General features: G+C 44.6%; 1 long non-coding RNA gene across 10 annotated transcripts in view; it reads left to right on the top strand.

The window, feature by feature from the left end:
* LOC309850513 overlaps positions 1-23,646 on the top strand; it is an 86,550-nt gene that overhangs the window by 1,716 nt on the left and 61,188 nt on the right. For 6 of the 10 annotated variants that reach the window (XR_014304287.1, XR_014304291.1, XR_014304292.1 and 3 more), the window contains one exon: positions 1,535-1,612. The exons of 3 other annotated variants lie outside the window; for them this stretch is intronic. This is a non-coding gene — a long non-coding RNA (uncharacterized lncRNA). Of the gene's footprint in view, positions 1-1,534; positions 1,613-14,518; positions 14,635-23,646 lie in introns of those variants that run through there. One more of the 10 variants, XR_014304296.1, reaches the window with a different exon arrangement.

The following is a 23,646-nucleotide window of genomic DNA, read 5'->3' as shown; positions in this document are numbered from 1 at the left end:
ACACACTTCTCAATAAAGTGTATAGTTTTCGTAAAGGAAATAATTACTTAGTGGTTGCTGCAGATAAGGCCAACACTTCATTAACAGAAGTAAAAGGATGAAAAGAAACAGAAATGGCTCAGTTGCTGTCTAAACTTACTATGTATGTCCCAGCTTTTCTATTTTTTTGTGTGATCCAGACTCTTGTTAGAATTCTGAGTTTATGACACCTGTGTGCACACATTTCTCTCCTTGCTGAAATAGAGCAGGAGAACCTGGTGACTGAGCTCCGGGTGTTTTTAGAGCCAGCTTCAAGTCCGCATGCAGATGCACAATTATGGAATAGCTCTTTGCACAATCGGAGACTGTCAGAGCGTTATTACCTCCAGGATGAAATCCAGTCTGTCATGCTCTCTGCAGACTGACCTCAGGCTTGCTTTCTTTTCTTCCTTTTTTTTTTTTTTTTTTTTAAAATTTTAGGAAATACTAACATCTTTATCCTGGCATAAAGCAGTATTTTATACATTAACTCAATTTTACAAAAAAAATTTTTATATACAGTTGTAAAGGAACTGCTGCATGGATAGCTCCAATGTAAAAATGGATTGTATTTTAAAAGCTTGTTGAGGGGATGCCTGGGTGGCTCAGTTGGTTAAGCGGCTGCCTTCTGCTCAGGTCATGATCCCAGCATCCTGGGATCAAGTCCCACATCGGGCTCCCTGCTCAGCAGGGAGCCTACTTCTCCCTCTGCCTCTGCCTGCCACTCTGTCTGCCTGTGCTCACTGTCTCTGACAAATAAATAAATAAAATCTTTAAAAAAAAAAATAAAATCTCGTTGAGTTTGATACATTGGAAAATATTTTCTCTGTAGAAAATAGTAAAAACCACGTTTCCGGCTAGTCTAACAAGCCCATTAAAATCAAGTAATAACTAGATTGAAGATTTATAAATATGGTGTGGATTCTGGGATCCAGGAGAAAATTGAGCTTCCCTTATTGAAACATCCATGTTTTCTTTGTGTAAAGTGAAATGCCCATTAATCTTCCCCTTACTCTTGATTTTTGCCTGATTGTTTTTCTGTAGGCCAATCCATAATCCACATCAAGGTTTTAACTGCTCCTTCCTAAAGGACAAGTACCGTGTTGTTTCAGTCTGCCTGATAAGGTATCCATTCCTATCCAAACTGAAATATTTTGGTTATTATTAAAATATGCTCAGTACTTGAGCAAAACCAGATTTATAATCTACACAGCACATGAGCTGTCAGTCATCAACTTCTCCTGAATCCCTGTGGCTTGATGGGAAGCCATAAGGAGTGGGAGGAAAAGTGGGAAAATTGACAAGTGGATCCAGAAAATAAAGCCAAGAGAATTTCTGAAAACAGAAACATCCAGGACTGAAGGATGGAACTGAGGTCCGAACAGAGTAAGGACACATTGCTCAGGCTTTCTTTTTGACTTTATCCCTTACCACTCCCTTTATGAACCCCTTGTGAGTGTCCCCCATATGTGCTGGATTCATTTCAACTTCTGAGTCTCTACCCTTCTGATTCCAGCTCAGCTTTCAAGATCAGGCTCGTTTTAGGGCCTCACCATGGGAGCCTTGCCTGACTTCCAGCCTCTTGGCCCTCAGTGTGAGTATGGCTTACGAAGGCCTTCAGTTCTGAAGGCTGTTCGTAATCTTTGCTAATTTACTAAGACCCCTTCTTCAAGTCAGCAGAGAGGAGCCTCTCTTGATTTCTGTCCCCAAAGGTATAAAAGCATAGGAAATATCTAAGCAAAACACAGGAAAGGTAATTATGATTTTGTGAAAGTTTTGTTTCAATGACATACATGCTTCACAGAACGAAATATATTTCTTCTGTAGGACATCCTCAAAAAAGTTTAGAAAATACTCACTTAGGACAGCCCTGACTGACAAAAAGACAAGACCTAAGTGTTAGATACTGAAATGCAGATTACTAGTACTGTCCAAGGCAGTGTCTAACTGGAAAAATTAAAGAACTACTAGATTAAAAAAAGCTGAGGTGGTATGTGTGTTTATAATAAAACGTGTAACCACATTTTCACAAGTCTCTTTTTAAAAAAATTATTTGAGAGAGAACACATGATGGTGGGGCAGGGGGCCGGGGTTGGTGGAAGATGGGAGGAGAGGGAGAAGCAGACTTTTTGCTGAGGAGCCCAGACCCAAGGCTCAATCCCAGGACTCTGAGATCATGACCTGAGCTGAAGGCAGACACTTAACCAACTGAGCCAGCCAGGTGCTCCAGAAATGTCTTTTTTTTTTTTTTTTAAGATTCTTAAAATTTTTAAGTGATCTGTACACTCACCATGGGGCTTGAACTCACAACCCCACGACCAAGAGTTGCAGGCTCCACTGACTGAGTCAGCCTAGTTCCCCTTACACAGAGGTTTCTGTAAAACTAGTAAAGACTATTGTTGTGTTGCGGTGTGAGTTTGGTTTCTCAGCCTGGTAATTATCAACATCAATATTACTCAATTCATTAAAGTTTTGTTTAGGAAAAGGTAGTTTTCATGATCTCAGGTATTCTTGGGGAGGGCATGTTTTCACTCTCTAGCTTCTGTCGTGGCTCTTTGTTGAAGGTTCTGAGCTTGACTAGCTTGCTGGGGGTCTGGGGGTTCGCGTGGGGCTGGACAAAGAGAATGCAGGAAAGAGCAGTGCTCGGAGTTCGAACACTTGGCCCGCTGACCAGGGGTGAGTCGTTTCCCTGCACACATCCCATCCTGTAGGTGCAGAAGGTGACACCAGCCTTCTTGCTGAGTTGGTGTGGGGGTCCAATGAAAGAACAAATAGAACAGATATTTGGAAAAATGCTCCGTCGAAAGATGTCAAAATAGAGTTTAACCCCTCCATCATTTCCAAAAGGATTTAAGGCAGCTAAATGTAAGATGGCTGTACTGTTCATATTTCTGAGCCGTGGGCTCCGTGGTCATTTATTTAACCCTGAGTCAGCCACAGGACTGTGTTCTTGTGCACCCCCTGGGGCCGGCAGCCATGAATGCCATGCTTCCTGTTGGTCTTCGTGAGCGGGGAGCTTCTAGTACCTGCGGAATAACCTGGCAGTCTACCGGCCTCGTGTCCCACACATGTCTCCATTGCCCACGCCTGCTCTCCATCTCCAAACCTTCCGTTCCTTCTACCAGCCTTCAGGACACGCCTGGCAGTGGAGGGGGTGACAGTAGGCAGATCTAAGTGCAAGGGCAGGACTCCTGTTTTGCCACAGGAACCTTCCTCTCAGACATGAACAGAGAGCAGTGTCTGCCTTCCTTGGCTGCAAGCAGCCCTTTTTTCAAGGTGGTGTCTCCGGAGATTTTCTGAAGGAACTGAAGTGAGCCAAGGGAACTAGATGGTCCTTTTCCAGCCATGCACCTGGGATAGCGTGGAGTGGCTTGTGCTTTCTGCTCTCCCTTTGGTGTCTGGCCACACTGAAACACCACATAGGACGCTGAGCTTCGTGTGCAAATATCTTCCCTGAAACACTGGGTGTCAGAGCATAAAGAATGCAGCAGGGGCCTGTGCTGATCTGGAAATGGCATCAAGATGCATTATTAAGGGGGCGCTGGAGTGACTCAGTCGTTAGGCATCTGTCTTCAGCTCAGGTCATGATTCCAGGGTCCTGGGATGGAGCCCTGCATTGGACTCCCTTCTCAGCTGGGAGGCTGCTTCTCCCTCTGCCCCTCCCACCCGCATGTGCTTGCTCTCTCAAATAAATAAAATCTTAAAAAAAAAAATATATATATATATATATATGTATATATATATACACATACATATATACATATATGCTATTAAATAAAAAAATGGATGTCACAAGACTGCATGATAGGATTCCTTTTCATAAATAAATCAATTTACACGCATACATTATTTTCCTGGTAGGATAGAAAAGCATAAAGCTTTGGGGGGGTAGGACAATGGTGAGAAGGGGGCTATTTTTTCCCTTTGATACTTTGGTGTTTGCATTTTCTAACTATAAGTATTTTTTCAAGTGTCATTTTAATCTTGCTCTCTTTCTTTGTATTGATGTTTTTTAAGTGCTCATGTTTTTTGAAGTACACTCAAAAACCATCAAAATATTCATGAGAATTTAGTCATAATAAAAATGTGCCACATAAAGCAGTGTTGTGCATATTTAATTGACATTAAATATATATATATATATATTTTTCATATCTCCTTTTCATTGCCTGTACCCCTGTGTCCTCAGATTGCTCGCTCTGTGCACACACACCCTCTCCCTCATTTGGTTAAATTCATCTGGGGAATAAAGGGCAAAAAGACATTCCTATTTATTAACTTTGAAAAGTAGCTAAATAATTAATAGTCCCTGGAGTCTGCAGGGTAGACAACAGGCCCTTTGGGCAGCCTTCCTCATTCTCAGTTTCATATATGCTGTTCATTCGTCTGAATGATAATCATAAAGAATAGTCAATGGTAAAACACAATTATGAGTGTTAAGAAAAATTCTCATCACATAAAATATGTTTTCAAAATGTATGCACAGGGCATATAGAAGTAATGGTCTAATGGCAAGACTTAAAAATTTTAATATTTTAATTCTTTGGATCTCTTCAGTTTTATTTGGAAGTCATGCTTTTTATTAAATAATACTAAACGTGTAGGCAAACATGAAGCATTATAATAGCCTCAATTAAAAAAAAACTTGCTTGAATGAGCCCGTGGATGTCAGTCACTAATAACAAAAGAGCGAAATCGAAGGTCTTGGCTTTTTGTGATGTGTGGAGCAGTGCTAGGCTAAATCAAGACTAGCCGTTGAGGGGCGCCTGGGTGGCTCAGTCAGTTATATGTCTGACTCTTGATATCGGCTTAGGTCGTGATCTCAGGGTCGTGGGATCCAGCCCTCAGCTTCTCACTCAGTGGGGAGTCTGCTTCTCCCTCTCCCTCTGCACCCCACTCTTCTTGTGCTCACTGTCTCAAATAAATAAAGTCTTAAAAAAAAAAAAAAAAGACTGGCAGTTCAGGGCCTTGCTGGCCCTTTGAGTGCAAATAGGGTTTTACTCCTCATACAGAGGAGCAGCCTTTCTGTATGCATTTCTGAAATATAAGGATGTCCACTTTTCCTGCAACACCTCTGACCTTTTAGAATATTTTTTTCTTTATCCCCAAATTATTGACAAACACTGTTCTGTGGCAAGTATGCTAACAGCTGGAGATAGGTGTGTTTGAAAGGTTTAGCCACAGAGTTTCAGCAAAACCGTTTCCTTCCTTTGGTTTCTGAGAGCCCACCCTCCCTGTTCTTTCTGGCAGTGGCATAGCTTCTCAGCAGGGGCTTCTGTAGTCCTAGAGTCATGGCTAAGGGCCAACACCAGGCATTGTTTTAAGTGCTCTACACAGACTGTACTATTTAATCTCAACAACCTTGTGAGGTGTGTACTGTTACCGACCTGCATTTCACAGGTGACAGACTGAAGCATGGGACAGTAGAGGTCATGTGGCTGGCACGTGGAGGGAGAGCTGGGTGCGTGACCCCTATGCTATTCAGAGAGGCCTGGTATTAATCTGAGAAGTACCTACTGTTGAGGTTCTTAGGGATCAGAAGAAGAAATGGTGGAAGTCCTTTAAATTGATTTTTTATCCTTGCCCTTTTAGTGGGTGTGAATCCTTATTCCCGCCTGTGAAACCTTCACAGGTGAGCCTGGAGGGAGGGCTTCAGGAGCCACAGCAGGAATCAGAGAGCCAGTTCATTTCTCTGAGAGGCCCTTGTTGAAATGTAGCACTTTGCCCAGAAGGGAAGCAGAGTGAGCTAGGTGCAACCTGGAGATGTGCTTCTCAATCGAGTGGCTTCCCTGAGAGGTGGTGAGTGAACGAGGCCGCCCCAACCCCAGAGGGCTTCCTGGGTGCCACAGTGGGTCAGGAGGCCCAGCCAGGTTATGTGTGCAGCCGTTCCTGTCTGTCTCATGAGGGCTTCTAGACTGAAAGCTCATATAAGTCCAAGATCCTGGAGTACGAGCCAGACTTGTTTTATACAGGAATGTTGATTCCTCCAGTAGCCGCTCCAGCCCAGTCGGCAGGCTAAGGGAGCCCCAGACCTTTCACTGAATGAGGCTGGACAGCACAGTGTCAGTATCTAGGGATGGAGAGGAAGGGTTAGCTTAGGGAGGCTGCAGGGGCTCCTGTTCGGGGTCTGCTTTTCCAGGGAGGGCACCTGGGCCGTGTAGAGACCTTCCATTGGCATACCCCCTCAAAGGGTGTGGATAACTGATTGCTCTTTCATATCCGAGGCCCTAATAAATATTGCCTATTTAACCCCTTCTCTGAGAGGGGGCACACTGTTTTCTCTGCAGCTCAGCGCAGATGTGGTATGAGTCCTCCTGTTTCATATCCTCTGCTTGATGAGGAGGAAGTGGTCAAGATGACTTCTTGAGGTCTCGAGGTCCTGGTAGCCTAGGGGTACAATGTTGATGATTTCCATTGTCACTATGTAATATTTGATTCGGTTCAGGAGGGGTGGAAGAGAGGAGTCACAGCCCCAGAGCACAAGACCTTGCTTTGCTATAGCTTTAAAAAGTGTTACTGGGTGCCTGGGTGGCTCAGAGGGTTAAGCCTCTGCCTTCGGCTCAGGTCATGATCTCAGGGTCCTGGGATCGAGTCCCACATCGGGCTCTCTGCTCAGCAGGGAGCCTGCTTCCTCCTCTCTCTCTCTCTGCCTGCCTCTCTACCTGCTTGTGATCTCTGTCTGTCAAATAAATAAAAATAAAATCTTTAAAAAAAAAAAAAAGTGTTACTATACAAGATTTTAAACACACACAGAAGTAGAGCACCACCGTTGACCACCACCGCTGACCCTTGAACTGTGCAGTTCCACTTAGATGCAGATGTTTTGATAAATTGAGCACAGTCCTGTAAATGTATGTTCTCTTCCTGATGATTTTCTTCTTCTTCTTCTTCTTCTTTTTTTTTTAAAGATTTTACTTACTTATTTGACAGAGAGAGATCACGAGTAGGCAGAGAAGCAGGCAGAGAGAGAGGCGGGGGAAGCTGAACAGAGAGCCTGACTCGGGGCTCAATCCCAGGACCCTGAGATCGTGACCTGAGCCGAAGGCAGAGGCTTAACCCACTGAGCCACCCAGGTGCCCCCTTGATGATTATCTTAATGGTATTTTCTTTTCTCCAGCTTACTTCATTATAATGCATAAGACCATATAATATACAAAATATGTGTCCATCGACTATTTATGTTATCGGTAAGGCTTCTGGTGAACTGCAGGCTATCAGCAGTTAAGCTTCAGGGATGTTAAAGGTTATATATGGATTCTTGACTATGGGGGGAGTCAATGTCCTCAACCCTTATGTTGTTCACGGGTCAGCTGTACAGCGATCCCCACGTACTCACTGTCTAGCTCTACCAGCTCTACCAGCCCTCCATCAACTCCTCCGTTCTTGTCTTACTATTTACTTACAACTCCTCCCTCTTTGGACTATTTTGAAACAAATCCAAGGTATTATTTTATTTATAGTATGTTATTTATACTTCAGTATGTATCTCTAAATGAAGAGAACTCTTGTTGCAAACATTGATGCAAACCCATCATCTCAACTAAACAAACAATTGTTAATAATCATCAAATACGCAGTTAATGGACCCAAGTCTTACAAATTCTTTTTTAACAGCTGGCTTGTGTGCAGCAATATCCAATAAGGTCTACAGATTAAATTTGGTTGATATTTCTCAAGTCTCTTTTTTTAGGAGACATTGTTAAGAAAGTGTAATAAACAGAGAAGAGTGCACAAATCCTTACAGGTACAACTCAGTGAATTGTTTCCTAGGAGCCCACGACCCGTGTCATGAAATAGAACATTGCCCGGACCTCAGCGGCACCTCACTGTAGTTTTAATTTGCATTTTTCTGATGATTAATCATGTTAATCATGATTAAAATATATTCTTTTTAGAGAATATATTCCTGTCTGTCTCAGGAATAAAATATATTCTTTTAAGCAGGGGCATTGGGATATTCTGTTTTATGCAGTGCCTTTTCAAGTCTTTTGCTTCTCCCTCTTTTAAAAATTGTTTCCTTTTTCTTATTGATTTGTGTTCTTTATGTATTCTGAATATGAGTGCTTTGTTGGATACATGTACTGCAAACTTCTTCTCCCACTGTGTGGTTTGCTTTCGCTCTCTTAATGGTGTCTTGATAAGCAGAAGTTCTTAATGAAATCCAATTCATCAATTGTTCCCTTTATGGTTTGTGCTTTTTGTGTCCTACTTTAGAAGTCATTCCCTGTCCTCAAGGGCATGAAGATATGCTCCTAAGATACTGTCTGGGAGTTTCAGTGTCTTGTCTTTCCAGGATATATCTACAGTCCTCCTAGAATTTAGTTTTTTTTTTTTAAGTTTATTTGTTTAAGTAATCTCTACACCCAATGTGAGGCTTGAACTCATGACCCTGAGACCCAGTGTTGCATGCCCTTCCTACTGAGCCAGCCAGGCAACCCTAAAATTTAGTTTTGGAACTGGTGTGAGGTAGGGGTCAAGGCTCATTTTGTTTATCCATGTTTATATCCAGATGGTTCAGCACCATTTTGAAAAGACCATTCCATCCTCTTTGTTGTACAGTGTGGTGTCACTATCAAAAATTAAAGGCCTGTACATCTATGGTCTGTTTCTAACCTCCCTTTTTTCTATTGGTCCATTTGTGTATCTTTACGCTTTTGGTGACAAAAGTTTCTGCTAATACTATACTGGCTTAATTGCTGTAACTTTATATAAAGTTTTGCCATCTAGTAGTGTAAATTGCTCAGCTGTGTTTTTTTTCTTCAACATTGCCATGACTCTTCTGGCCGTTTGCATTTCATAAAAAAAAATGGAGTCATCTTGTCAATTTCCACAAAAAATGCCTGAGATTTTTGACTAGAATAAAATCCATAGATCAATTTGGGGAAAACAAATATCTTTGTAATATTGAATCTTTGTGCCTAGGAGCACGCATGCTTTCTCATTAACATAGGTCTTTAGTTTTCCTTTTTTTGTTTTACTTACTTATTTATTTATTTGACAGAGAGATATAACCAGAGAGGGAATACAAGCAGGGGGAGTGAGAGAGAGAGAAGCAGGCTCTCTGCTGAGCAGGGAACCTGGTATGGGGCTTGATCCCAGCACCCTGGGATCATGACCTGAGCTGAAGGCAGATGCTTACGAACTGAGCCACCCAGGTGTCCTTTTCTTCAGTTTTTCTTCCTATTGTTTCTGGATTCTCTGGAGAGGTCTTGCACATCTTTTATCTGATTTATTCCTATGTGTTGGATTTTTTTTATGCTAATGTTAAGTGGTATCTTGTTTAAAATTTTATTTTCCTCTTCCTGTCCTAATGTTAAGATTATTGACAGGTAGTTCATCATGAAAGACAAATTCAGGGACGCCTGGATGGCTCAGTTGTTAAGTGTCTGCTTTCGGCTCAGGTCTTGTTCCCAGGGTCCTGGGGCCAAGCCCCACACCGAGCTCCCTGCTCAGTGGGGAGCCTGCTTCTTCCTTTCCCTCTGCCCTACCCGCTCCTCACTGCTGCTCACTCTTCTTTCTCTCAAGTTCTCTGTCTCCCAAATGAATAAATAAAATCTTAAAAAAAAAAGGTAAATGCAAAGTCCTATATCAGAACTATTTTCAGTCTCAAACTTAGCATGTTTTTACACCTTATACTTGTTTTCCACTTACAAATAATTTAACAGTTACAGTTGGTCCTCCATTCTTTTAAAGAATCAGACTCACACTCTACCTTTGGAAGAATCAGGACCAGGGTGACTCCAGAAATCTTTTTAGGTGAGGAACGAAGGATTCTCCTGGGAAGAATCCATCTTAAGGCAGCGGGAGCCAGGCTGGACCCACTTGACCCCGTAACAAAGCCCTTTCCCGAGGGAGGGAGACCGTGTGGCATCTGTCACTCATTTGTCTTCTAGCTCGGGTGTCTGCAACTCATGTCATATTCCTGGGAGGACACTGTGGAGAAGGGAGGGCTGCAGGTAAAAAATGGAAAGAACTCTTTTATTTTCATTATTAATATTTTTCAAAATTTTATGTAAATTCTGTTAGTTAACATATAGTGTGATATTGGATTCAAGAGTGGAATTCAGTGATTCATCACTTTTCTATGACACCCAGTGCTCATCACAACAGGTGCCCTCCTTAATACCCATCCCCCATCTGGCCCATTTCCCACCTGCCTCCCTCCATCAACCCTCAGTTTGTTCTCTATCTTTCTCTTCTCTTCTCTCCCCCTCCCATATGTTCATCTGTTTTGTTGGTAAATCACTCTTTTAGTGATAATTTCAGAAAACACGGGGCAAACTCTCTGGGGCAGTGTATTACGCCAGGAGGGCGTTGTCCCTTGCCTCACAGCACAGCTCCTGTGGCTTTGGCTCTGTGTGGTGGGAGTTAGCAGAGGCTTTCCCAGGGCAGCGGTGGTAGGAACAGCAGGTTCCTCATGTGGGCTACTTGCCTCGTGCTAGGTACTGTTCTGAGTACTTGACAAAAACTAATTCACTGAATTGTCTCATGATTTTACCAGGGTGGAAACTGAGGCACAGAGCGGCTGGATAACTTGCCCCGGGTCTCAGAGCTCCCAGATGGCCAAGTCAGGACTCAGAGCCAAGCTGGCAGGTCCCAGAGCCCGTGCTCTGGACAGGATGTGGCCGCACAGGTGATGGTGGCAGAGAGGGGCTAAAGTAGGAGAGCGGGAATGGAGCAAGGACCTTGCGGTGTGAGATTTCCCTTGAGGACTGAGGAATAGCATGGGGTGAGGCGGGGGCTGCGTTAGTGGGGGCCAAATTAGCAGTTTGAGATCAAGAGACGTGAAGCAGGTGAGGCCATCATAATTTGACCCCCTGTTCAGATTTCCAGACTTATGAAACCTTACATTGATTTGTTTTTTAATTTTATCACCTGCAAATTTCCTTGGAGTAAGTGCAGTCATGACTTGTGGTCTGCTCTTTCTCTGGGGTGACAGGCACATCTATATTTAGAGCGATAGTCATGCTTTGGCGATGGATCAGTGTGTGCCTCCAAACAGGGTTGTGTGGTAAGGAAGTGCACGTGTAGCTTTAGGAGCAGAGAAATCACCAACGTGCTCTAGGCTTGATGCACACACACCAGAGGGACTTCTCTGCAGACTTCCTGATGAAGCAGGTGCACTGCGGCAGCACGGGGACAAGGATTCCCAGCTGAGCCAGGGTCACAGGCACACGGGGCACCTGTTGTGTCTGTGCATGAGGCATTTAGGGCTTCATGGCCCCCCATGCCAAGACCATTGATTCTGATGGGATTTCCTTTAACCCCGTCCATTCTCTTGTCTCCCACATCTTGTGTGTCACGGGGCTCTGGTGATTCTACCCTTTCAACAGCTTTCCATCTGTCTCTTCTTCCTCCACCTCTGTTGCTCTGGGTAGGCAATCCCAGATGTGTTTTCACCTGGTTTGGATCTCTGGCTCATTTTGCTCTCTTCTTTCTTAGTTGCCTTTGCTGCTTTCAGAATTATCATCATAGACAGAAAGCCATCCTGTCACCTCCCTCCTTAATATGTGCATGGCACCCACAGCTCAGAGATGAGTTGAGGCAGCTCTTTAGGAACTGGCCCCTGCCTTCCTTTCAGGCCCTGTCTCCCTCATGCCTGCACCCGGGGCTGCTGGAGCCCATGTTCTACTTTCAGTCGTGGTGCCTCGTTGTGCTGCTCCCCCACGGGGTGTCTGCCCCACCACCCCTCTTTGTGCCTTTGCCCATCTGGCCAGCCCTTCACTTTCCTTAGAGATTGTTCCCACACTCGTCCTGAGCAGACAGCACGGTGTACTTCCAGAAGCATGGGATAAATGTCTGCCTTCCTGCTGGACTCAAGTCTGTGCGGGTTTATTCCTCCCCACTTGCCCAACAAACTGCAGGCGTCTATCTGCTGGAGGCCTCCCCCACTTTAGCCAGCCAGCCAACTTTAGCCAGCCAGCCAGCCAGCCATCCCTTCCACTCATGCTCCCCGAGCACTTGTGGTAGGCAAGGCATCGCTCTAGCGGCTAGAAAAGTGAGCTCGTATATTAGTGAGGGAAGGCAAGCAAGGAAGACAGAAACAAATTGGGTGGTGTGAAGCAGAGTAGGGTCATGTGACCCATGCATTGGTAAATCCTCGGAGGGCCAGAGAGGGCCCAGTCTAAGGGGCGTCCTGGAGGCTGTGACTTAAGCCAGCCACCCCCAGGAAGATCAAGGTAAAGAGCATTCCAGGCAGTGACAACAGATAATACAAAGGCCTCGGGCTAACACTGAGCTGACAGAGCACTGATGACCTGAGGCCAGGGTGGTCACAGGGCAAGGCTGAGAAAATGTCTCCAAGAGACAAGTAGAGAGAAAGGTCATAGCTGGTTTTGGAGTCAAAGGTAAGTCTTTCTCTGAAAGGTACTGGATACTGGCAGTCTGTCAGTCTTTCCGTAAGCTCAGGGTGGCCCGTGTGAGGGAGCTGTGCTGTTTCAGTTCCTCCTCCTCTTGGGGACTTCATTTTGCCCAAGGCACACACACTTCATGTAACTATAAGAATGTGAATATTCCTACTGGGACTGAAATACGCCAATTTTTACCTTTTGCAGTGGAAAGGCCCTTAGCTTACCCCTCCGTCATCATTCTCCAGCTTGCTTTTCTCTTCTTCCCTTACCAGTTCTTCTTCCCTTCCCTTCCCTTCCCTTCTGTGTGCTTTGGCTTGGGCTGAGCTGTCTACACGTGGAGCTGTAGTCTCAGGTTCAGTGACCAGAGCTGTTCAGAGGACAGCCAGCTTATGCAGATGGTCGGTGTGGCAGCTACACAGCCCATTGCAGGAAGGATGAGCGTGACCACAGAAAGCTGGAGTTGGGGCTCTCAACAGCCCGTTGGTCAGCATCGCTTTCTGACTCCAATGTCCCCTGGAAACCCCGAGTTTAGGGTCAGGAGACCCACACTAGCTCTGTTTCTTAGAGAGGTGTTTCCCAACACAGCCAAGATAACAGGAGGAGAGCCACTTTTTCTTTTCCCTGGTGGGTGGGGGTTGGCTCTCAGAGAGGATCAGACCCCGTGGAAGGGCTCACGTCTTGTGGCTGTGTTAACCCAGGGGGTTGGCCACACCGAGGGCATGTCTAGACAGTGTAGCAGACCCTGCTAGGGTCCAGTGATCTATTTCTGTGGGTGTTTTTCCTTTTAATTAGGTTTGTGGTTATTCCTGTGGGAGTTGACCATCTAGAAAACTTATATAACTATACAGTATAACAATTTAGTAACGAGAGGAATTTGGACCTCTAAACTTTTTGACCAAGGTGACAGAGACCCACAATGACCAGGTGTCTTGCCCAGGTGTCAGAGCGAGGTCTAACAGCCTTGTGTTCCGGGCTTCAGGTCAGTTCTGTTCCCAGTGACTGCCATCAGTCATTAAAGACGGAGGTAGCAAACTGGTGACCTGAGATTTTTTTAAAGCTTATACTCCTTATTTAAACACTGAGAGGTTACACATGAGAATCCTAATTTCTGGTTTCTTTGGAAAGTGCCGAGCCCATGCTTTTGCCAGACTTAACTGTTGGTGTGACAGTGGCTTCTGCATTCATGAGGTTATGTGTGCTATAGTTCAGCATGGTCCCCACTGTTCCCTGCGTCCTCCCCAACATCGAGGCTGACAGCCAGTGGCCATTTAGGGTTAAACTTGTCCTGTCGTAGTTCTGACAGTATAATTAAGAAGCAAATGATCTGTCTCTCATATCCATTTCTCTCTTAAACATGGGACGTGTTTCAAGATGAATGGGTATTTTTAAAAAGTAAAGTGTTTCAGGGCCAGAGGAATACAGTTTGAGGTGATATTCTGAAACAGGCCTGTTTGGCACCTGTAGGTGTTAGAAGGTGCAACTCTCAATAGCATCATTGTCGGAAGAACTCTGGGCACGTCTTTTCACTGGGGGGCTGCGGTCTGCCCTTGACGAGTTTTGAAAGGAGATCTTCGAGAAGTCGGGACCCAGAGAGAGGACATGGGACCCTTCTCTCCCCTTGCCCCACAGCAGAGATTCTAAAAGAAAGATCAGTCTGTTTAGATCCTGAGTCCAGTTGTGCTTTGGGAACTCTCCGCACTGGCTTTCGTGAAGATTCCCTCGATCCGTTCCACGGGCCATCACGCAGCAGAGCTACTGGGGAAGCTGGAACTCAGGGCTCCTCTGCCATTTGCTAACTTGACACTGACGTTGCCTCAAGGACATACACTTCTAATCCAGAGAAATAAATTGCAAATAAGCAACAGCCCAAACGTCCCACACTTGTGGTTCCCCGGGACAAAAGGTGCCGTGCTTTACACGCCCAGTCCCACACATGGTGCCGCTGTGGGGTTCATCCCTGCCCATGAACTTCTTTCTTGTCTCGGCCATCCTTCAACTGCACCAACTAATATTCCTTTTGTGAAGCCAGGAGATTCCATAAAGCTTGAAAATAATGCTGTGATATTGTGCTGCACATAATTGAAATGTCACGAGCCATCTAGAGAGCAGGAGAACCAGTTCTCTCTTGCTTCTATTGGTTTAGTCTGTTTACTCTTCTGGTGCGCGTCCCTGACACCTGGGCCGGGAGGCCTGCTGAGGAATGCTTCCTTCCCGGGTTTCCACGGGCACGGCTATTTGTCATGCCTCAGAAGCTGCTTGGCTACAGGTAAGAAAGGCTGCCCTTTTGGGAGGGATAATTATGGCCAGTGACCTCGAGCTTGAAGCTTACTCTGTGCCCCAACTCTGCACCCGAACTCAGGTGTGATTCAGGAAGTGATCTGTTTTTGTGTATCCATATGGGTGATTTCCTTACCGCTTTATGGAAGGGAAACAGCCTCGGGTACTGCTGAAGAGACGGAGTTCTGAATCAGGCCTTTTGCCTGGTTGAGTGCAGGGCTTGGAGGTGGAGTCCCTGTACAGGAAGGATTAAGTCGAGGGAGGAGTCATGGTCATTAGGGGACCAGACACCTGGCAAAACCAGGCACAACCACCCACCTCCTCCCTGACTCACCCCCAAAGCATGATTGAAGTGAAGGGGGCGTGTGGCAAGCAGGGGTCTGATTCAGTGAGGTGGGCGGGGCCTGAACCCCAGCCCTTCCCACCCCCAAGACCCCATTGGTTGCTTTTTTTCCAGGGAGCTGGAAACTTGAGTATCTCGAGATAGACCTTGACCAGTGATGTCTGTCTTGGCCTAGTGTAGCCTTGTCACGTGAGCAGCCTGATGAAGTAGAACTAGCAAGGACTAGCTTGACTTTTCAGGGGGCTTGTGAGGCTATTTGTTTTACCAGGAATCCAGTGGGCCTAGGATTATCCAGGAGTCAACCCATTCCATGGTTCCTGCAAGGGAGGCCCCGTTGTTAACCAGGTTTCCTTGAGCAGATTAGGGTGGCCGCTCCCCTTGGCTCTGTCTGACCCTCCTCAGAGAGAGTATTCCCTCCGACATGATCCAAGAGGGTGGGGCTGGTTAGCATTATGAGCGATTCTTCCCGTTCCATACCTCTTCTGTCATATGTAAGAGGGTAATGGAAGAAAACCCCTCAATGGCCAGACATCAAAGCTGTGCTCATTATACCAGTCGTGGTAAATGAATGTGTATCCCAGCACAGACAGCGGTTTAGCCTGATTTGTTTTTAAATGAAGAATTCGGCTTGTATATGATGCTTGAAACATCGAGCATCAAAATGCATGGTCATATTTGGATGTGAATGCCACCTGTGTTTTCACGATAATTGCCATTTTTATTATGTGTATGGTAGCACAGGTGTATTATTTTAAATGACATAGATGACATGTGAGGTACAGAGTGAGTTAAATAATGAGCGTTGCTTCTTGGGGCCTGGGTAAGATGTACCAGTTTAGCAGATGAGGTCATCTGAGTCACTGAGAAAGGTCACCTTCGCCTACCTGTCAGAATGTGTGGAAATCACACATTATGTGATTCTTCAGTACCATCAGTATCAGCAGTACCATCCAGAGGATGCTGAACTCGTATCTTGCTCCTCCCTCCCTGCACCCCACCTTCCACCCCCTCCTGCAGGCTGGGGATCATTCTGTAAGTAAAGTCCCACCGTTGAGAAGCCCCAGAGTGCCGTGGGTCTGGACCCTGTCTGAGCTCTTCTCTGGACCCACCGCCAGAAGTGGGGTGTGGTCCGGGGAGTAGCCCAGACATGTACCAGCTGGGGCATGTGGCAAAGATCCTTCTTTTCATTCCTACACTCTCAGGGAAGGGTCTGCTCCTCCGGAGCCAAGGTTGTGGTCCCCCTCTCCGCAATTCCCTGATGGTGTTGTACCTGCCTCAACATCCCCTTTGTGCTGGCCTGCTTTGGTGATCTCAGAATTACAGGCTGAGCCTAGGGGGTGGGGGTGGGGTGCCACACAGAGCCCCTCACGGCATGTCTGTCTGCCGAGCCCAGGCCACCAGCTGCAGGACCCAGGCCTGCTCCAGCCTGGCAAAGGTCTCCTAGGTCAGTGGCTCCAGATGACAGCCAGGCTGGCCAGTGAGGGAAGTGCCCAAGAGGCCATGACCCCAAGGTTAAGTCGGGGAAGCTCCGCATACAGAAACTGTGAGACAAAGCTTGCCATCGTAGAGCCCTCCTCTGCGTGTTTCCCTCCACACTCGCCCCTCCTTGGATCTCCCTGAGCTTCCAGAAGTGCCGCCCAGCTGTGGGAGGCCATCCAACAGCGTTTCAACAGCTTCTCCAAGGATCAAAGGCTCCCCAGCTGAATGGGAATCTGTGGTCTGAGAATTTAATTGCTTTCTGCAGCTCCCCTTACTCCTCCCGCCCCAACCCCAGTAGTAGACAAAATATTGGGCCAAAGGGGCAAACAATGGTGGGAGGGGGTCTCCCCATCTCATTTCCAGTAGAACTTTTCCCTTCCTGAAGCTTCCCTGCGGGAGCATGGAAATACTATTGGTGGCTCTGACACCTGCTGGCCGTCCCAGAAACTGCGCCCTGGGAGGAGGCCCTTCTGCTTGGATCATATTTAGTGGCTGTAGCTTCCCTACTTCTGATTTTTTTTTTTTTGAAAGATTTTACTTATTTATGACAGACAGCAAGAGAGAGAACACAAGTAGGAGGAGCTGGAGAGGGAGAATCAGGCTCCCTGCTGAACAGGGAACCAATTAATGTAGGCCTCGGGTCCCAGGACCCTGGGATCGTGACCTAAGTCGAAGGCGAACCCTTAATGACTGAGCCACCCAGGTGCAACCCCTTCTAATTTTAATAATGTAAGATGTACTTTATATGTTACTATTGTGAATCAGATTATGTATAAGTAACATACTTTGGCAAATACACATGGACAGAAAATTTACAAAGATGTACCAGCACTGTAAAAGGAGCGTAGCCAGGTCTGGGGAGGGGGGCTTCTTTGACTGTGTACCTTTCCGTTCTCTCCGAAATCTATTTTAAACAAAAAGGGGTGTGTGACTTTAGTGCTTGTAGCCGAGGTACTGCACTGGGGCGAGAGGCCCAGTGTGCAGGACATTCCCTGGGGTGCCCCTATCCCTCCCCACTCCTTGTTTGGGCACCTTTAGTGCCTTCATGCATGTGGAGGGAGCACGGTATGTCTGGACTCACTCTGAACTTGGTTAAGAGTGGAAGTTGGTCCTGGAGCAAGTGGTAGCTCCTGCAGTGGCTCTTCTGCTGGGCCTGGGCTGCTCACCCCCAGGGGCAAGCTCAGGGCAGGTGGAGAGCCAAGCCCTCACTCAAGTCCCTGGAACCTCACAGGCAGGAGAGGCCAATTCCTTTCCCCCACCCCCACCCCACTGACACAGGGTTGCGGGTGGGTGTGGCCTGTGGCTGGCTGGCAGGAGAGCCAGGTCTGATGAAGACACACACCTTCCCTGTGCCTCTCACTGTCTGATACCAATAGGTCCTAACCCCAGTGAACAGACTTGCTGCTTTCCCACTGGGCCCCAACTGATGACATGCCTGCTTTGATGATTTGTTGAGGGCACTTACTTTTTAAGTATGTGCTCAGTGACAGCAGACACTCCTCGCTTGACTGGGTCTCTTCTTCCAGCTCTCCACTGGCAGCCCAGAAACCCTGGGTGCTGAGCACCTTAAGGAGCATTCAAGGTACTCAGGAGCAGAGCCTTGGTCCCCTAGTGCCGGGCTGGGTTCACGCCAAGGGGAGCTCCTTCCTGCACTTGCCGTGTGGTCGCTAAAGGCTCGGACCAGAGCACCGCAGCAGAGCTCCTTGGCAGCCATTCTTCAAGGGAAGAAAATTATAGCAACAGTCCATGGTTGGTCTTTAGACCCAGAGGACATGTTTCAGCTCCGGTGACTGGCTGTTTAAGGGTGCTGATAGCACAAGTGCTATCCCAGTATTGGTTCTAGTGTCTGCTGTCTTTTTGACTCCAAACAGCCAGGCCCCTGACCTGCTGGTAATTGCCCTCTCCCTCCTCTGGGCAGCACCCCTGTTGCCTTCCAGGACAATCAGAGCTCCTCCCTTTGCCTTTCCCCCTTCCTGCTCCTGCTGGTCAGATCACAGGTCTCTGGCAGACTTCATGGAACCCAGAGGGTGGAGGCCACATGCCCAGGAAGACAGCAGAAGGCTGAGACCCCGATGGCCTCACCCAGAGCTGCTCTCCACAATGCACCTCTAGTCTCCAATAAAGGAGAAGAATAAATGCAGGCGTGTCAATGATCAGGTTTCCCGTTACATGAAGCCAAACCTATTGGAACTGATGCAGGGACCTGCCCAGCTGTTTTCCTGCTCTTATCTACACACTACAGCATGGGGGCAAATCCCACAACTCGAATCTCCGCTAGGACCCTGTGGACACAATAAAATAGATCTGTTTGTGCTCTTGTTCTTAGAACTATGGAGTTTTCAGTGTTCTTGCCATAGGGTGGGGCTGGATTTCATAAGCATGTTGCAGTGTCTCTCGGCTTCTGTTTAAATATGGGGGTGAGCAGGGAGGAGGGGAATGAGGGTGCAACAGGGAGAGGCAGGCTGCTCTGACAGCCTTGGTGCAGTGCACATTTGGTGTTGGCGGAAGTTCTGGTCCTAATCCTGAAAAGCCCACTTCTGTTGTAGGGGCACGGAGATGCTGGGCCTTGTTCCAGCCCTAGGACCCAGGTCTTTCTTGATCCTGGACTCACCTTTTGTTAAAAATAGCTTTATTAATGGGGCACCTGGGGCATGCAGTCAGTTGAGTGACCCACTCTTGGTTTTGGCTCAAGTCAGGATCTCAGGGTTGTGAGATCGAGCCCCTCGTCAAGGCTCCATCTGCACTGCCTTCTGTCGCTATGGCCATAGTTTGCATTCTTAAAGTTCTATGCAAATGCAATCGCATAGCATATATTCTCTTTTTTGGGGTCTGTTTTGTATCAGCATATTTTTTTTTTAAAGATTCATCTATCTCGTTGTATGTATCATTTCATTTTAGTGTGGAATGCTCCTCCATTGATAGTGTTGTGGGTGCACCACAATATCTGCGCTCCAGTTCATGCGTGTTTGGGTGATTTCTGGGAATGGCTCTTAGAGTTGCTGAGAGCACTTGTGTGCCAGACTCTCTGTACTCTTGGGCATATACCAAGCAGTAGAATGGCTGGGTCATATGGTAGGTGTATGCTTAACTTTTTATTCCTAATCAGATATTCTTTACTGTGCTTACATCTTACCCTTGATTCACTGCATGTTTTAAATGAAAGCTGTTTAATACAGCATTATCTCTGAGTCCTTACACATTCTGAAGGGAAGATGTTTTCATACCCAGTATGACTTTTACTCTGTTTTATTCCATGGGGAGATGATCGTGCCAAAATTCTTTAGAAAAATATTCATATTCCTGAAGATACTGGTCTGTAATTTTTATGATGTTTTTGGTTTTGGTATCAGAGAAGTGCTAGCTCAGAGAATGAATTAGGAAATTGTCAATCTTCAATTTTCTGAAAGACTATCTGTAGTATTGGTATTACTTTTTCCTTAAATGTTTGGAAGAATTCACCAGTAAAGCTATCTGGGCCAGGAGCTTTCTTTGTGGGAAGGATTCAACCATAAATTTGATGTCTTTAATAGATATAGGTTTATTCAAGTTACTTATTTTTTCTTGAGTGAGCTTTGATAATTTGCATCTTTCAATTTTATCCAAGTTGTTAAATTTACATAAAGGCATAAAGTTGTTCATGATATTTTCTTATTACCTTATTAGTATCTGTAGAGTCTATAGTGATGTTACTTAACTTCTTTCCTGATACTGCTAGTTTGTATCTTCTCTCTTTTTATCTGATTAGTCTGGCTAGAAGTTTATTAATTTTACTGAGATTCTCAAAGAATGACCTTTAGTTTTCATTGATTTTGTGTGTTGTTTTTGTTTTCTGTTTCATTGATTTCCTCTTTGATCTTTATTATTTCCTATGTTTTGCTTACTTTGGTTTCACTTATTTTTCTTTTTCTAGTTTTGTATGGGAGGACTTGATTTGAGACCTTTCTTCTATTCTAATATAGTCAATTCATGCTATAAATTTCCCTGTAAGAACTGATTTAGCAGACTCCTATAAACTCTGATATGTTGTATTTTCATTTTCATCTCATTAAAAGCATTTTCTAGGGGCGCCTGGGTGGCTCAGTGGGTTAAAGCCTCTGCCTTCGGCTCAGGTCATGATCCCAGAGTTGTGTGATCGAGCCCTGCATCGGGCTCTCTGCTCAGCCGGGAGCCTGCTTCCTTCTCTCTCTCTCTGCCTCCTTCTCTGCCTTCTTGTGATCTCTCTCTGTCAAATAAATAAATAAAATCTTTAAAAAAAAACACTTTCTAATTTTCCTTTTGACTTCTTCTTTGACCCATGGGTTACTCAGAGGTGTGTTATTTAATTTCCAGACATTTCAAGATTTTTCCAGATATCTTTGTTATTGATTTCTAATTTAATTCCTTGTGATCACAGAATATACTTTGTGTGAGTTAAGCCCTTTTACATTTATTTAGACATGTGTTATGGCCCAGAATATGGTCTGTCTTGGTAAATGTTCCATGTGCACTTGAATGTATTTTGCTCCTATTGGTGACAGTGACTATTCATATGATTAGATTTAAATTTATCATTTATATTTGTTTTCTCTTAGTTTCATCTGTTCTTTATTCCCCTTTTCCTCTTTTGCTGCCTTCTTTTGGATGGAATATTTTCTGTTTCTGTTTTATCTTCTACGTTGTGTTGTTAGTTATCTCTCTTCATCTTACTCATTTAGTGGTTACACTGAGGTTTATGTGATCATCTTTAACTCATCAGCCTGCTATCAAGTTATATTAGGCCACTTTAAGTGTAGTATAAGGGCCTATGGAATATACCTATGCTTTTCTCCTCCTGTTTTTTTTTTTTTTGCCATAGCTCTTACATGTTTTCCTTATATATTTACTGTATACCTTAGTTTATAGTAACCCTATATTATTGTTTTTATGTTAAATAATAAGTTTATTTTATTTTTGACTCTTTATTTTGAAATAACTATATTTACAGGAAGTCGCAGTGAAACATATGGGAAGGTTCTGTTGTGTACCCTTCACCTGTGCCTCCTTCAGTATTGATCTCTTGCATAACTGTAGGACCATATCAAAACCAGGAATTTGGCATTGATACAACCCAGAGTTTATTCACATTTCATCAGCTATACATATACTCATTTGTAGTATGTGTGTATTTATATCTGTGCAATTTTACTTTTTATGTGGCTTTGTGCAATTGACACAAGTGAGATACAGTATCTTTTATTATTACCACAAGGCTCCCTTGTACTTCATAGTCAGTCTGCCCCCCTTCCTCTAATTCATGACATCTGGCAAGCACTTATCTGTTCTCCATTTTCATATTATAGTTGTTTCAAGAGTGTTATGTAAATGAAATAATTTACATAGTATCATGCAGTATATAGTCTTTCGCTCTCCCTTGAGGCTAGTCTAAGGTCTCATTGTATCAGTAGTTTGTTCCCTTTGATTGCTCGGTAATATTCCATGGTTTGGATGTGCCACAATGTATTTATTTAATCATTTACACATTGAGGAACATTCCTGTGGAGTCTATAGTTTTTGGCTATTACAAACAAAGTTGCTATGGACATTCTTGTATAGGTTTTTGAGTGTTGTAGGTTTTCATTTGCCTTTGATAAATGCCTAAGAGTGCTAATGCTGGGTTGCATGGTAAGTACATTTTTAGTTTTAGAAGAAAATGCCAAATTATTTTCCAGAGTGGCTATAACCTTTTATATTCCTTCCAGCAGTGTATGGGGGATCTAGGTTTTCCACATTCTTGCCAGCATTGGGTGGCTTAAAAAAAAAAAAAAAAATATATATATATATATATATATATATATATATATATATTTCTTTGTTTTAGAGAGAGAGGGCTTACGAGTGGAGGGAGGGGCAGAAGGAGTGAGAGAATCTCAAGCAGACTCCCTGCTGAGCGTGGAGACTGACTCGGGGCTCAGTCTCATGACCCTGAGATCATGACCTGAGCTGAAGCCAAGAGTTAGACACGTAACTGACTGAGGCACTCAGGTGCCCCGATTTGGGGGTTTTAATGTACATTTCCCTGGTTGCTGATGTTTTAGAGTGGGTCATTTGCCACCTTCACTGGCATATCCTCAGCCCTCTTTCTAACTCTATTATTTACTTTTGTACTATTGGGTATTTTTTAAAAAAGATTTTATTTATTTATTTGAGAGAGAGAGAGAGAGAGGAGAGAGAGAGAGAGGGAGAGTGAGAGTGTGAAGCAGACTCCCCACTATGCAGAAAGTCCAGTGTTGGACTCCATCCCAGTACCCCACGATCATGACCTGAGCTGAAGGCAGATGCTCAATCAACTGAGCCACCCAGGTGCCCCTGTACCATTGGGTTTTGAGAACTCTTTATACATTCTAGACACCAAGTCCTTTGGTAGCTATGTGGTTTCTGAAAATTTTGTTCCAGTCTGTAATTTGTCTTTTTGTTTTCATGACAGGGTCTTTCACAGAAAGAGCAAGAATTTTTAAGAGGTCCAATTTGTAAAGTTTTCCTTTTATAGATCATATTTTTAATGTCAAATCTGAACACTTTTCCTAACCTAAGGTCTTCAAGACTTTTTCCCATGTTTTTTGTTTTTTCAAAATTTCATAATTTTACAGTTTACATTTGAATTGTAATGCAATCTTTTGTCTGGCTTATTTCACTTAGTGGTGCTATCAAGGTCCATGATGTCATGAATATCAGGATTTCCTTTCTCATGGCTGAATGATATTCTCTTGTATGTATGTGGGGGTGTGTGTGTGTGTTCATTCAATGATGGACACTTAGGTTGTTTCCGTATCTTCACTATTGAGAAAATGCTGCAATGAACATGGGGATAGAAATAACTCTTTGACCTGCTTTCTTTTGGATATATACCCAGAAGTGAAATTGCTGGATCATCTCCATTTTTTGAGGAAACTCCATACTGTTTTACATAGTGGCTTCACTGATTTACATTCCTTCCAATAATGCACAAACATTTTAGTTTGATATAGTCCCACTTATTTGTTTTTGCCTTTTGGTGTCAAATCCAAAAACTCATTGCCAAGACAAATGTCAAGGAGCTTACCACCAATGTTTTCTTCTAGGAGTTTTATGGCTTCAGGTCTATATTATCTGGAAGTTTGATAAGAGTCTTTAAGAAATATGTTTCATGTGTGCACTTAAATTTTGAATGTATTTGTGTATTTA

This window comes from Mustela nivalis, assembly GCF_964662115.1.
Source record: "Mustela nivalis genome assembly, chromosome: 16".
Classification (NCBI taxonomy): domain Eukaryota; kingdom Metazoa; phylum Chordata; class Mammalia; order Carnivora; family Mustelidae; genus Mustela; species Mustela nivalis.
This window is presented reverse-complemented; position numbering and strand designations above follow the sequence as displayed.